Here is a 13,399-nt window from a genome sequence, read left to right as displayed (position 1 = left end):
ATGTGCTGGCAATGGACATACCTGTTGTGGGCTCACTCCTTAGCAGGCAAACCTTTGTGTTGGATGTTATGCGGCTTTTGCCTGAGCCGCGGAGTGAGCCCCTGTGCTGCAAGCATGCCAGCAGCAACGCCAACAACGCCGCTGCATATGGGACAGGAGCCGATATTGTAAATATCACGTTGCAGCGGGGACCCAAGCGCAACATCACAACCCCACTGAGGTATTACTTTTTTAATTTGACAATTGCAAGCACCGACACGGCATCTCACTGGAGGAATAAAAGCACTACATTAACCAACAGGCCACAGGGGTGGCCACGCCCATCGGGGCGGGGTTGAACATTCAAATATGGTGCCGAAAATCGCCGTGCCTGTGCCCCTGCATCCGGTGCCTTTGAGGAAGTGTTGAAAACACGAAACGCGTCAGGCTAAGCTGGACTAATTTACTGCGATGCTGAACAGTCTCCTCGCTGCATTTTGCAATAAAAATGTGCTGGCAATAGACATACCTGTTGTGGGCTCACTCCTTAGCAGGCAAACCTTTGTGTTGGATGTTATGCGGCTTTTGCCTGAGCCTCGGAGTGAGCCCCTGTGCTGCAAGCATGCCAGCAGCGACGCCAACAACGCCGCTGCATATGGGACAGGAGCCGATATTGTAAATATCACGTTGCAGCGGGGACCCAAGCACAACATCACAACCCTACTGAGGTATTACTTTTTTAATTTGACAATTGCAAGCACCGACACGACATCTAACTGGAGGAATACAAGCACTACATTAACCAACAGGCCACAGGGGTGGCCACGCCCATCGGGGCGGGGTTGAACATTCAAATATGGTGCCAAAAATCGCCGTGCCTGTGCCCCTGCATCCGGTGCCTTTGAGGAAGTGTTGAAAACACGAAACGCGTCAGGCTAAGCTGGACTAATTTACTGCGATGCTGAACAGTCTCCTCGCTGCATTTTGCAATAAAAATGTGCTGGCAATGGACATACCTGTTGTGGGCTCACTCCTTAGCAGGCAAACCTTTGTGTTGGATGTTATGCGGCTTTTGCCTGAGCTGCGGAGTGAGCCTCTGTGCTGCAAGCATGCCAGCAGCGACGCCAACAACGCCGCTGCATATGGGACAGGAGCCGATATTGTAAATATCACATTGCAGCGGGGACCCAAGCGCAACATCACAACCCCACTGAGGTATTACTTTTTTAATTTGACAATTGCAGGCACCGACACGGCATCTCACTAGAGGAATACAAGCACTACATTAACCAACAGGCCACGGGGGTGGCCACGCCCATCGGGGCGGGGTTGAACATTCAAATATGGTGCCGAAAATCGCCATGCCTGTGCCCCTGCATCCGGTGCCTTTCAGGAAGTGTTGAAAACACGAAACGCGTCAGGCTAAGCTGGACTAATTTACTGCGATGCTGAACAGTCTCCTCGCTGCATTTTGCAATAAAAATGTGCTGGCAATAGACATACCTGTTGTGGGCTCACTCCTTAGCAGGCAAACCTTTGTGTTGGATATATATATATATATATATATATATATATATATATATATATATATATATATATGTTTGTATTAAAGTACTAGTGCACACACTTAATTTACAATGATAATCGTGGACAGGGTCTTGCAATACAAAACTGATAGCAATGGGTTTTCCTCAACCTTTAATGTCAGTGTAGGAAGGATAGGTTAGTAATACTCTCTGCACCTACGTCATCGAATGAGACTGGACATATGGGTATCAAATGGGAGCAACACCTTACCAATAGGCTTTCTTTCCTCTTGCCTTTATCCTGTGATATTGTTGGGTTCTGTATTGGAAAGGATGTCTAAACGAATATATAGCTAAGTAAGTTACTCATTGATTTACTTTGTTTTTGTAAAGAGCTACATGGTTACTTTGGAGCGCTGGACCAGTATAACAGAACAGCATAGTTAGGTGTTGTGCAGGATAGTCAGCTTCTAACCAGATTCTCCTCTGTTTACTGAGTCTAGATTGACTGGGTCATGAGAGGTCTCCATCTCTTGCTTCAGAGGTGTAGTCTATGAGTTACCCGTCTATCACAGAGCCAAATCAAGGCATTGAAGCATAGATTAAGAAAATGTTGAATTAATCATTATATTTATAACATAACTCATGTTTTACATGAATCTAAAACTTTGGAAGAGACAGGTGCTTAGGAAGCAATAGGTTCATGTTTCAGTACAATTGGAAAAGGAATTGCAAGTATTGGAGAATGACTTGGTGATGTGGGTTGAGGTTTGGAGAAAAAGAAATTAACACCGATCCTTATAATTCTGCTTAGTCTATTTCTTTTACTAAAACTTCTTGAAGTTCTCCGTTTTGCTAGATTCATTTAAGTAGGGTTGTGCAAAGAAAATGATGAAGAGAAAAAGAAAAAATAAGAAGTTGGGATGGATGAGATCAAATCCGGGATAAACAATGAAGCCTGGGAATAAATGAAGAAGTCAAAATTATTGAATGATCAATTGCAGAGTAAGGTTAGGGTTGTTTGTTATGATTTAAAAAAACATCAAAAGAGACATTGTTACATTAATGTGCATGTTCTCATTTTTAAGTTAGCACATGTAGGCCGCAAAACTAATTTACGGGGTCTTCGATCTGGTTGCACTGACAGCTAAAGAAACAAGAATGTTACAGTAGTTGCAGTGAATGCATGATCTCTCTCTTTCTGTATTTTTCGTTTTTCATAAAATAGATGAAAATGCGATCTTTTCCATGGTGATGTTTATTTGTACACTACTAACGTATCTGCTTCAAAGGACGCCTGCCAGAGGAGTTCACGTAATGGTGCAATTGTTCAAAGCTAATGCTGGCTCCTGATTCAACTGTGCTCCTATTCATTTTCAAATGGTTTATTTCTCAGTCATGCAAATCAATTTACCCTTGTATGTTGGTTAAAGGAGACAATTATTTCTTAATTTTAGGCAGTTTTTTTTCAAGTGAGACTATTTTACGTGAAACAACTTTTGCAATGTTCTGTGAATGTACCTTTACTAGCAGAGCCTGTGGTGCCACTTCACACCATATGAAGAGCATGGTTTTTTCTCCTTTGAAACTATAAAACGTTCTGTTTAGAGATGTTGAGGAGACCTTTCCGCGACTTCTCTTGAACATGTTTCTACAAAGGACTGTTTGGCTGACTAATTGTCCTTTTTGCTTTCTATAATGAATTTTAAATTTTAAATAAATCTCCATGATTTGTACTTTGAATTTTCTCTAGTGTAGGTTTTATTTTTTTGCCTTTGGCCCTCATCCTTTGGGATTCACATGGCCCAGTATGACTAAATGTCCCTATGGATTTTAGCACAAAGCGCCAACTTAAGTAATTTTGGGCAATGAGCACTTTGATGCTGCTGGTGCTGTCAGCAGTTGCTGGACGCACTCACTGCTTTGGTTGCAGGAATGTAGAATCTTTGTGTGCTTTTGCACTTGTACACATGCTAGAGTTGTAAGAAGAAATTTGACATTTGGACCTTATGTCCTTTCTGCTTACCAGTGTTTCTCCTCCTGTTGGAAGTGTTTATGCACAACCTAGTTTGTGTGTAATCTATTTGTGTCATTGATTTATTACGTTTATGGCAAACACAAAGAGATGATGAACGGCGCACCAAAACCTTTTAGACACTCACCCCCAGTCACAGAACTGTCATTGTGCTTTAGCTCACTTAGCCACCTCAGTTCAGACACAGCTATATGCAAATCAGTCTTGACGCTGTGCCTCATGGGAACCGTCCAGCCCAGACTGAAAACAAGCATCCTGAGACCAGTTTCGGCATAACACCCCTCATCAGCCAGGCTAGATTGAATCCAGTGGCAAAGTGAGCAAGGGACCCACGTCTGGGCATACCCTGCCAACTTAAGGTAAACAAAGCAAACACAAGGAGATGATGGATTGAACACTGAAACTTTTCAGACACTCACCCCAGTCACATATCTGAGTTGAATCCATCATTGTTCTTTAGCTCACTTCGCCACCCCAGTTCAGGCACATCTATATGCAAATCAGTCTTGACCCAGTGTCTCATGGGAGCAGTCCAGCCCGAACTGCCAAGCCATGTTTTCCCTGGACTGGAAACAAGCATCAAGTTCATGCCCACTCAGCTTTTTTGCTTACTCTCCTCTGGTGTTTTTGGATGTCCATTTTTAGCAGAGTATGCTTAAACATTGAGGGGCATATTTATCATTGAGTTGCATCGCACTTGCACCACGCAAGGAGACGCAAGGGAAATGCAACAAATAAGTCAAATTTATCAAGCCACGCATGGCCATCTTGTGTGGCCCTGCATGGCTTGATAAACCTTAAGTACTGCAACGCATCGTAAATCACTGTGTTGCGTTATTCCGACCCAGGGAGGTGTTCCATGGATGCAGTGTGGGTATTCCCACGCATCCGCCCATGGATTTAGGGAATTCCCAGATTTACTATGAGTGGTAGACCTAGGAGTGCATCAAAATGCTACGCCTCCCCAGGTGAGGCATAATGAGGAGAAATATCTTTTTTCTCCTCATTGTTTCCTCTTTCTATATGGGCGGCATTCTGCAGCACACATAGAAAGAGGAAAATGCCGCAGAGGATTGTTTTCATGCAGTAAGGTGTCCCTAGCTGCACAAAAACAGTACTGCTTACAACGCAGCCACCCTTGCACCATGGTGCAAGGACGCCTGCATTGGCGCTGGGCAGTACATTGTGCACCAGCGCACAGAATGGTCAGAAATGTGCTGTATAATGTTAAATATGGCACAGTCCTGCCCTTTCCCTTGCACACAGCACAGCAAAGTTGGCTTGCTGTGTTGTTCTGAGTGAACGTTTGATAAATGTGCACCTGAGAGTTCCTGGTGGTGTTTTGGTTTTGAATTCCAGCCGGACTGGCTGGTTGTTAGAAGAGCTCCTGGCCATTTGTGTTCATTTTTCACAGCTGACGTGACAAGCAGTATGTATTAAGCTCACATGGTTCTGGTTTTTACTGCTGGATCAAAGGCGACCCTGCCATTCTGCACAGTTGTCCTTATAAAACGGCAGTAATCATACAAATATTCTGCCTCTCCTTTAAAAAAATAACATTTATCAGTTGATTTTAAATATACCCTGCAAAGAGTTAATTAACGAGTATTGCTTAGTTAAAAGGGACTGCATCATTGGTGGCAACATAATCATTTTCCATATTTCAATGTGGTAATAACAATCTTTTTCATTATACGCTTACAAGTGGTTGCAAACTCTTTTTTTCATTTCTTAAAAACCTTAAAACCAAAGCTACATTTCCTACGCAGATATGAGAATTTCCAAAGAGTAACATATAAAATCAATTCAGCTTATGATGTTGCAGTTCTATTTTTCACTCACAATTTCTTCAATACGATCATCTCTTATTTAACTAGAATCCTCAAGCACTGCTTTCATATCCTTTGAAGTATATTTATTTTATTGTAATTTTGGTCATATTTTGAAACACTTGCAGATTGCTATCAATTTCCAGATTGGTTATATCACATTTAGTATTCTTCCATGTTGTCTTGTGGAGAAGCAAAAAGACATTTCTCTTGATTAAATCATATTACTCTTATTTCACGACTATTGCATGTGCCACCTGCATATCAAATTCTTGATGGGCAAAAGACAAACATTGGGGCAGATTTACAAGCCCTTTGCGGCGCCGGTGCGTCACACTGCGTGACGCATCGGTGGCGCAGCATGCTAAAAATAATATTTACAAGAACAGGTAAAGCCACCATGCGTAACTTAACCTGTGCTTGTAAATATCCCCCCTCTTCATGCAACACTTTGCATGTTAGGGGCGTGACATGGGTGTTGCCACGCAACACCCATGTCCACTGATGCATTTCCAGATATAGAAGAAATCGTAAATCTGGAAATACGTCAGAATGCTACGCCACCCTAAGGAATGCGTAGCGAGGTGCAACGAGGAGAAATGTTTTAATTTCTCCTCGTTTTTTACCTCTTTCAATGCGTGCTGCATTCGACAGCACACATTGGAAGAGGAAATCACCTCAATTCATTGTTTATGTGCAGAAAGGGAAGCCTTCCTATACAGGAACGATCTCCCCATGACGCAGGCATGGTGCAAGGGTGCCTGCGCCGGCGCATGGCAGCTGGTTGTGCCCAGCACAGGAGGAAGCACAGAGATGCGACGTATTGTTGTAAATATGTCGCATCCCTGTGCTTCAAAACTAAAGCAGTGTGACGCAGCAAAATGACTTGCTGCACTACTCTGCGTTACTTTCTTCTAGATCTGCCCCATTGTCTTTTATAATCTTCTGTGGGGTTTCCACCTTACCTTCTCTGTGGTCACTTTACCGGGGATACAATCATGGCTGTATTCCAGGCTTGGCATGTATCAATCTAATAAGGCCCAGTGTACCGGTGCTAATACTTTGCTCTTATTCTAGACTATTTGTGTTATGCATGCCTTCTAAGTCTTTTTGGCTCCTAGGAGTGTTGTCTTCTGCTTCTTGCTGGGGAGATTCGTTCTTGATCAATATGGCCTGTGATTGCCTGACTCCCTAATCATTTGTGCTTTAGTGGATGTCTCTTGGTGAAGAGGACTCCCCTCATGATACTTGCATGCTGAATTATTTCCCTGCTGGAATTCTTTCTGTCACTACAGTTTTTGGTTTGTGGCTTCTGCTCTTTTGGTGCTTTGCTTTCGCCTGTAAATCCACTCTTTTGGGGAATGTTTCACACCACCTAAATATGGCTTAGTGTGACTGTCTACTGTGGCCTTTGGTTTGAGGGTCATTGATTAATGCTTGCCATCCTGAATGGAAGACGCGGATGTCTGCTGAAGGATGTCGGCTGAAGACTTGACACTGTTTTCTAAACACTGCTAATGTAGGGACTGTGTCTCAGAAAAGGGACCACATGGAAAGGCTCAGATTACTTACCAGTAATTATATGGCTTAATTCTCCTCATTGGTATCCAGGGCAATCTGTGTCGGTAAAACATAGTGGTAACACTTTGATATTACAGCAGTGCTTGATTTGAGCCAGTGGTTTCTGGTGCTTGGCACTGGCACTTACTGGTCAACGCCAGTGCTTGTGACAGTCTGCCACAAGGTGTTGCTGTCTGGCTAATGTAGAAATTACCACACCAACTGTAATTATTTATTCAATGTACAATAAAAATGGCTATTACCTGGCACCAACACCATTTTTATAGCTTTGGAGGCCTGAAATAGTCCGAATTGCCACACTTGTAGGAGTGTGATAGTCAGTAGTTGTGCTGTTACTATCATTGGCAGCGCTGGCAGGAGCAATGTGTGGTGCAAGCTGCAGTGGCCTACTCACAAGAGGCCTGGAACTTTTTTGTGTGCAAATTAAGCACTGTTAATTTAAGACATACCTGTTGTTGTTTCTTAGGGCAGGAGAGAAGGGGGAAAATGTTATACCATTGTAGCCCGATGATGAGTGTTTTATCAGTTGATAAAAGCCCTGTAAATGATTTTTCGGCCCAGCCAGCATGCCAGGGTCTGCAAGAAGGCAGAGGCCTTTAATGACTGGATAGCAGAAAGAAATAGCTATAAAGATATTAGGGCATTCGACTCACAGATGGTTCAATTCTCGAAATTAAACAGGGAGAAACAGAAATACAAGCATTGTGACATTTAACCCGTTTACCGCGGCGGCGTTCCACGCAGTGGGCGGGGCTGCGTCGGACGTTGGTCGTGCGCAGCACCCCAGAGGTAGTGCTCGCGGCACGCAACGGGTTAAGTAGAATTTCTGTCCCAGGCCTTTTTGGCCTTGAGCCACTCCATTGACTTCAATGCAGCTTCCAACATTCCAGCGGTCTAATATAGCCTTAGAGCCTGACGTAATGGGCTCTACGGGCCATTAAAGGCTTGCTCCAGCTTTAAAGAGGGAGCATGTCTTTAATAGCCGGTAGAGCCAGCCTTTGTAGGGCTCTAAGGCTATTAGAACATTCCTTCCCTTGAGGGCAGAATGTTCTAATTTGTAAAAACAAAGGCCCCTCGGAGCCTGAGGGGGTCTAAATCCCCTCGGGCTTCCAGAGACCTTTGTTCACAGTAGCAGCTGTGAAATGAAAAAACATTGTAATGTTGCTCTCCGGGCTGCTACCAGCCAGTAAAAGCCCGGAGCACTCTATTGTTTCATTTGGAGAGCTCAACATTCCAATGTTCTAAAAGAGGCGTTGTCGCCCACTGCCTAGGGCTATGTAGAGTCCTAGCTTGGGCCTAGGAAATAAAGGGCGCCAGACACTTGTGGTACTGTTGGTGGCGGGTATCTCACCTGACCACGCCCAGAGCCCTGGGCCTTTTATTCACTAACGTGCGTGTCCACGCTTACGTCTGGACTCAACCAAAGTCCCCTTACGCTCGAGGGGCAAACCAGGCAGGAACAGTGGGAGGGGGCATGTGCTGCAGTGGTACGCCCCACTGTCAGCAACACTACATTCCTCCTTTACCTAGGGATAAAACAAACTGGAAAAAATGCAAATGCACACAAATGTCTCTCTGGTCAGCGGGAGTGCTGTGACCGTTATAGCTGGTACGTTCAACAAAGTTCAACAAATTGTCTCTGGTGCAGTCTCTGAATTTACTGAAGAAACCATAACAGATAGGATACAAAAACAGAACAGTCTTACTTTATTCTCGGCGGGGTCAGCCATCTCGGTCAGCTCAACGCCAGCACTGGGCCACAAAGTCTCGGTACCTCTGGGAAGGTTTGGGGCACGGACGTAGACTGTATCTTGCTTGGCTTCGACCGTCCGCCGTGACTGGGGGTGTTTCTACTGATTCTCTAGTCTCGTTGACGCTGGGATCTTCTGCTGGTCTCTCTGGCTCCTTGTCGCTCGGGGTGATGTCACCTGTTTGGTGTGTTGTGGTGCCTGTTCCGGTTGGTTCCGACGGTCTGTGCTGGGGGGTCAGGTGCCAGTCATCCGGTTCCGGATCCTCTCCTCTCTCGGGTATTTGTTTGAAAAACGAAATGTTCCTTGTGACCACTTCCCCGTTCCTGACAGCCGTGACCATTGTCCCGTTTACATCTGTTACTCTCCAGGGGTCCAGCTCGAATGGCAAGCGGAACTTCCCGCCGGGATGGCGGTCTTTCACAAGAACCGTGTCCCCGACTTGGATGGGGCTGTCTGCTGCCCTCCGTCTTCGGGATGCTTCCTGGTTGTTCTTGGCGCGCTGTTCCATGGACCGGTTTCTGGGGTTTGGGGCTAGCTCCCACGTGGGGTGGTGTGGGATGGTGTCAGCGATAGCCCGGTTAAAGGAGAGTCGGCTTGGGGAAACTCCTGTGGTGCAATGCGGGGTCTGGCGATATTCTCGGACAAATTGGTAGATGGCTAGCTCCAGACAGTGGCCATCGGCAACGGCGATTTGGATTGTTTTGTTCAAAGTTCTCATTAACCTTTCGACCTCCCCGTTGGCCTGCGGCCATCTTGGTGTTATCCGTTTGTGTTTGATGCTATGGCTCTGCAGGTACTCTGTAAACTCGCTGCCGTTGAACGGGCGTCCATTATCAGTGCGGACTTCCTTCATGAGCCCGTGGGTGGCAATGACCTTTTCGAACTTAGGGATCACTTCGGATGCCGCTGTCGACGTCACAATTTCTACTTCGGGGTATCGAGAGAAATCATCCACCACGACGAGCATGTACTTCCCCCCGGGGAGGCTGCCGAAGTCTGCACTCACTCGTACCCACGGGGATGTTGGCCCCTCCTCGGTGATCACAGGTGCTGGAGGGTTTGGCAGGCTCGTCGCTAGACACACTGGACAACTATGAACCACTTCTTCGACGGCTCTGTCGAGTCCAGGGAACCACAACTTGCTCCGGAGTCTGTTTTTAGATTGACGATCCCTTGGTGCAACCCGTGTGCCAACAGTGCAGCTTGTTGGGCGAGGCTGCTGGGCAGTACAAGGCGAGGGCCTCTCAGGAGACATCCTTCGGCCGAGACGGATAGTTCGTGTCTGACTTGATATAAGGCCTTCAGGACTGCTTGGGCGTCTGGAGTGTGAAAAGATGCCGGGCTCTGCAGCGCCTTCCAGACGCTATGGCATGGATTGCGATCTGGAGACAGTCATCGTCTTTGGTGGCTCTCGCCACTTCCTCCAGGGACATTGGACGTGGTCTTGACCGTTCGACGATTAGCCGGACGTACTCTTCTGTGGCTGCTGCTTCGGCTGCCTCAGCTTCGGTAACTGGACGGGCGTGCCTTAACAGATAATCTGCGGGGTTCCGCGTGCCGGGCCGGTATTCCACTGTGAATCGGAACTCCTGCAACTGTAGCACCCATTTCTCGATTCTCGGAGGTGGGCGAGAGGAAGAGCCTTGGAAGAGTGGTATTAGGGGCTTATGATCGGTGATCACTGAGAAAGGATGTCCATAGAGGTAAATATGGAAGTGGCGGCACCCCCATAGAATGGCGATGGCCTCGCGTTCAATTTGCGAATAGCGTTGTTCGGTAGGCGTCAGTGTGCGGCTGGCGTACGCCACGGGGGCCCACTCTCCGCATGCTTGTCGTTGAGATAGGACGGCTCCCAGGCCGGTGGGGCTGGCATCAACTAGCAGTTGTGATTCTTGTTGCGGGTTGAAATAGGCCAGGGTTGTGTCAGCCGACAGAGCTGCTTTGGTGTTTGTGAAGGATTCTTGCTGTTCCGGGCCCCATGTCCAGGCGGCATTTGACTTTGTGAGGTCGCGGAGGGGCCCTGTCAGGTCCGACAGATCCTTGATGAAACGCCCGCAGTATGTCACTATACCCAGGAAGCTGCGGACGGCCGTCACAGATGTGGGGGCTGGCGCGTCGTGGATATCCTTGACTTTTTCTGGGTCTGGGCCCACTCCTTGGTCGGAGAACCTGTATCCAAAGAAACTGATATCTTTGCGTAGAAATTCACATTTGTCCCTGTGGAGAGTCAGTCCTCTCTCCCTCAGCCGGTTGAATACTGCTTGGAGGCGTCTGATGTGTTCTTCCAGTGTCGGGCGTGTACCAGAATATCATCGCTCACATTGAGCACTCCATCGAGGCCTTGTAGGACATTGTGAATGATGTTCTGAAACACCTCTGCCGCGCTTGACATGCCGAAGTTTAGCCTCGTATATCTCCACAGGCCTGCGTGGGTGGAGAAGGTCGTGATCGGGCGCGAGTCTGGGTGAAGGGGAATCTGATGGTATCCCGATCTCAGGTCCATCTTGGAGAACCACTTGGACCCTGCAAGCTCCCCAATGATGTCGTCAATGGTCGGCGTCAAGTGACGTTCTCTCTTAATTGCTAGGTTGGGGAGGCGCATATCCACGCATATTCTAACTGCCTCGGGCTGTTTCGGCTTTTTGGCCACTACGATGGGGGATACCCACGGTGTGGGTCCAGTCACTCGTTCAATGATGCCAGCTTGTTCAAGCATCCTCAGCTCGGCTTCAACTTTGGGGCGGAGGTGAAAAGCGACCAGTCTGTGCCGGAGGGCTACTGGGGCCACTGAGTGGTCAATGTGGAGTCGGACGGGGGGGCCTCGTAGGCATCCGATGCCCTCAAACAGCGAGGAGTGTTCTGCAACCAGATGGTCCAATCCTCGGGCTTGTACTGTTAGGGCAAAGTGTATGAGCCCGAGCTCTCGTGCCGTCCTGCAACCAAGAAGGAACCCTGATCCTTCATGGTATACGTAGATCTTTGTCTGTAGCTGCGTTGAGTCGTGGGACACTGCTGTCCGGAATACTCCGCACAGGCGCAACGGGCGCCGGGTTCCGTAGGCAAACACTTGCACTCTTGTGGGGTGAAGCGCGGGGGCATCTTCGAGGCCTTGGTACACGCTGGCGGCCATGAGGTTTATCGTCGCGCCGGTGTCGATGAGGGCTCTGACAGCTTGGCCATGCACTTGGACGGTGCACATTGGTTCGGTTGAATCCGCGGCTGCTAGGGTGTTGAGCATGCGCACCACGTGGACTGACACGGCGTCTTCTTCGTCGTCATCCATGTCGCTGCTGTTTGACGAGGTCGGTAGTGGCGCCATCTGTCGCACCCTCCTGGGTGGGCCACTTTGCTTCTTCCTTTGTGACGATAAGCAGACGCTCGCAAAATGATTGGCTTTGCCACACGCGCTGCAGATTTTGCCGTGGGCTGGGCAGGCGCCTTTGTGGGGAGTGGCACCTCCGCACCACATGCAGGCTTGATCGTGGGTGGATTGGGCCTGCTTCGGCCGCCCTTTTCTGGGAGGTCTCATTCGGTTGTCTGTAGGTTGCGTTTTGATGGCGCACACGGGCTCCGTCTTGACTGTGACCGCTGGCTTTGGCTCCATATGGGCAGCGCGGGCCTTGGAAAGTTCTTTAGACCGCCCCAGGGCTAGGATGTCGCACATAGACATGGCGTCCGTTTCTAGCACCCTCTCTCGCAGTTTTAGGGAGGCGCACCCCTGTATGAATTGGGCACAAATTTCATCCTCCGCATCCGGGAGCGTGCACGTGCTGGCTAACTTCTTGAGCCGAGCGTAGAAGACATCTACTGATTCCTCTGGGAGTTGGCGTGCTTGGCGGAGTAGGAAGCGTTCGTAATCCGCGCTGGCAAACGGCTCAAAGTATCTCGTGATGGCGTCTCGTAGGGTGTTGTACGTGTGGGGCGGGTCTCCCTCCGTGATGTCTTTGGAGATGTCGTGGATGGCTTCACCCCCTAGGTGTAACAGCATTGCGCGCCGTCGCTCCGCTGCAATGTCCGCTGCGATGAAATAATTGTCAATCCGTTCAACCCACTTCCGCCACCGGGCAGCCTGGGAAGGGGGGGTACCAGTGACTGTGAACGGCTCTAAAGGCGGTACGTTGGCCATGATGGCCGACACTCGGCAGGGGAGGCCGGCAGGGGGGCTTTAGGCAGGTGCGGCAGACTCCAGCAGTCACCAGACGAGGAACAAACACTTTTGGAGGCGCTCCGGTATAATGGAGTGCTCGCAGGCTCCGTTCTGTGGGATGCGTGAGACTTGGAAGGGCCGATGACACGCGCAATGCGTGAGGATTGGCAGGGAGGCCGCGTAGCGCGTCAAACACGTGGCGCGGGGCGCACCCAGCGCATGCGCGGGCCTACCGGGGAGCTGCCGGGGCTGGGCCCGGGAGATGCGATGTGGCCTGGGGGCCGGAGGCTGCGGACAGCAGGCAGAAGGCTTTGGGGTACCTGGCAGTGGCTCGGGGCCACACAGCAGCAGAAGTCTGTGGCCGGCCGGGAGGCTGGGTGAGAGTGCTCCGGGGACACCAGCAGCAGGTAGGCAGGCGGTGACGCTGGGGCGGGCCACGGCGGGCAGTCGGTGACCCAGGGGGCGCCGCGCAGGCTGGAGGTCGGCAGCCAGGGCAGTGTGAGCGGTGGCGGCAGGGCACGTAATGGGCCGGATGAACAGCCACCTCGTCG

Source organism: Lissotriton helveticus, chromosome 2_1, assembly GCF_964261635.1.
Source record: "Lissotriton helveticus chromosome 2_1, aLisHel1.1, whole genome shotgun sequence".
NCBI lineage: Eukaryota > Metazoa > Chordata > Amphibia > Caudata > Salamandridae > Lissotriton > Lissotriton helveticus.
Note: the sequence above shows the minus strand (reverse complement) of the source record.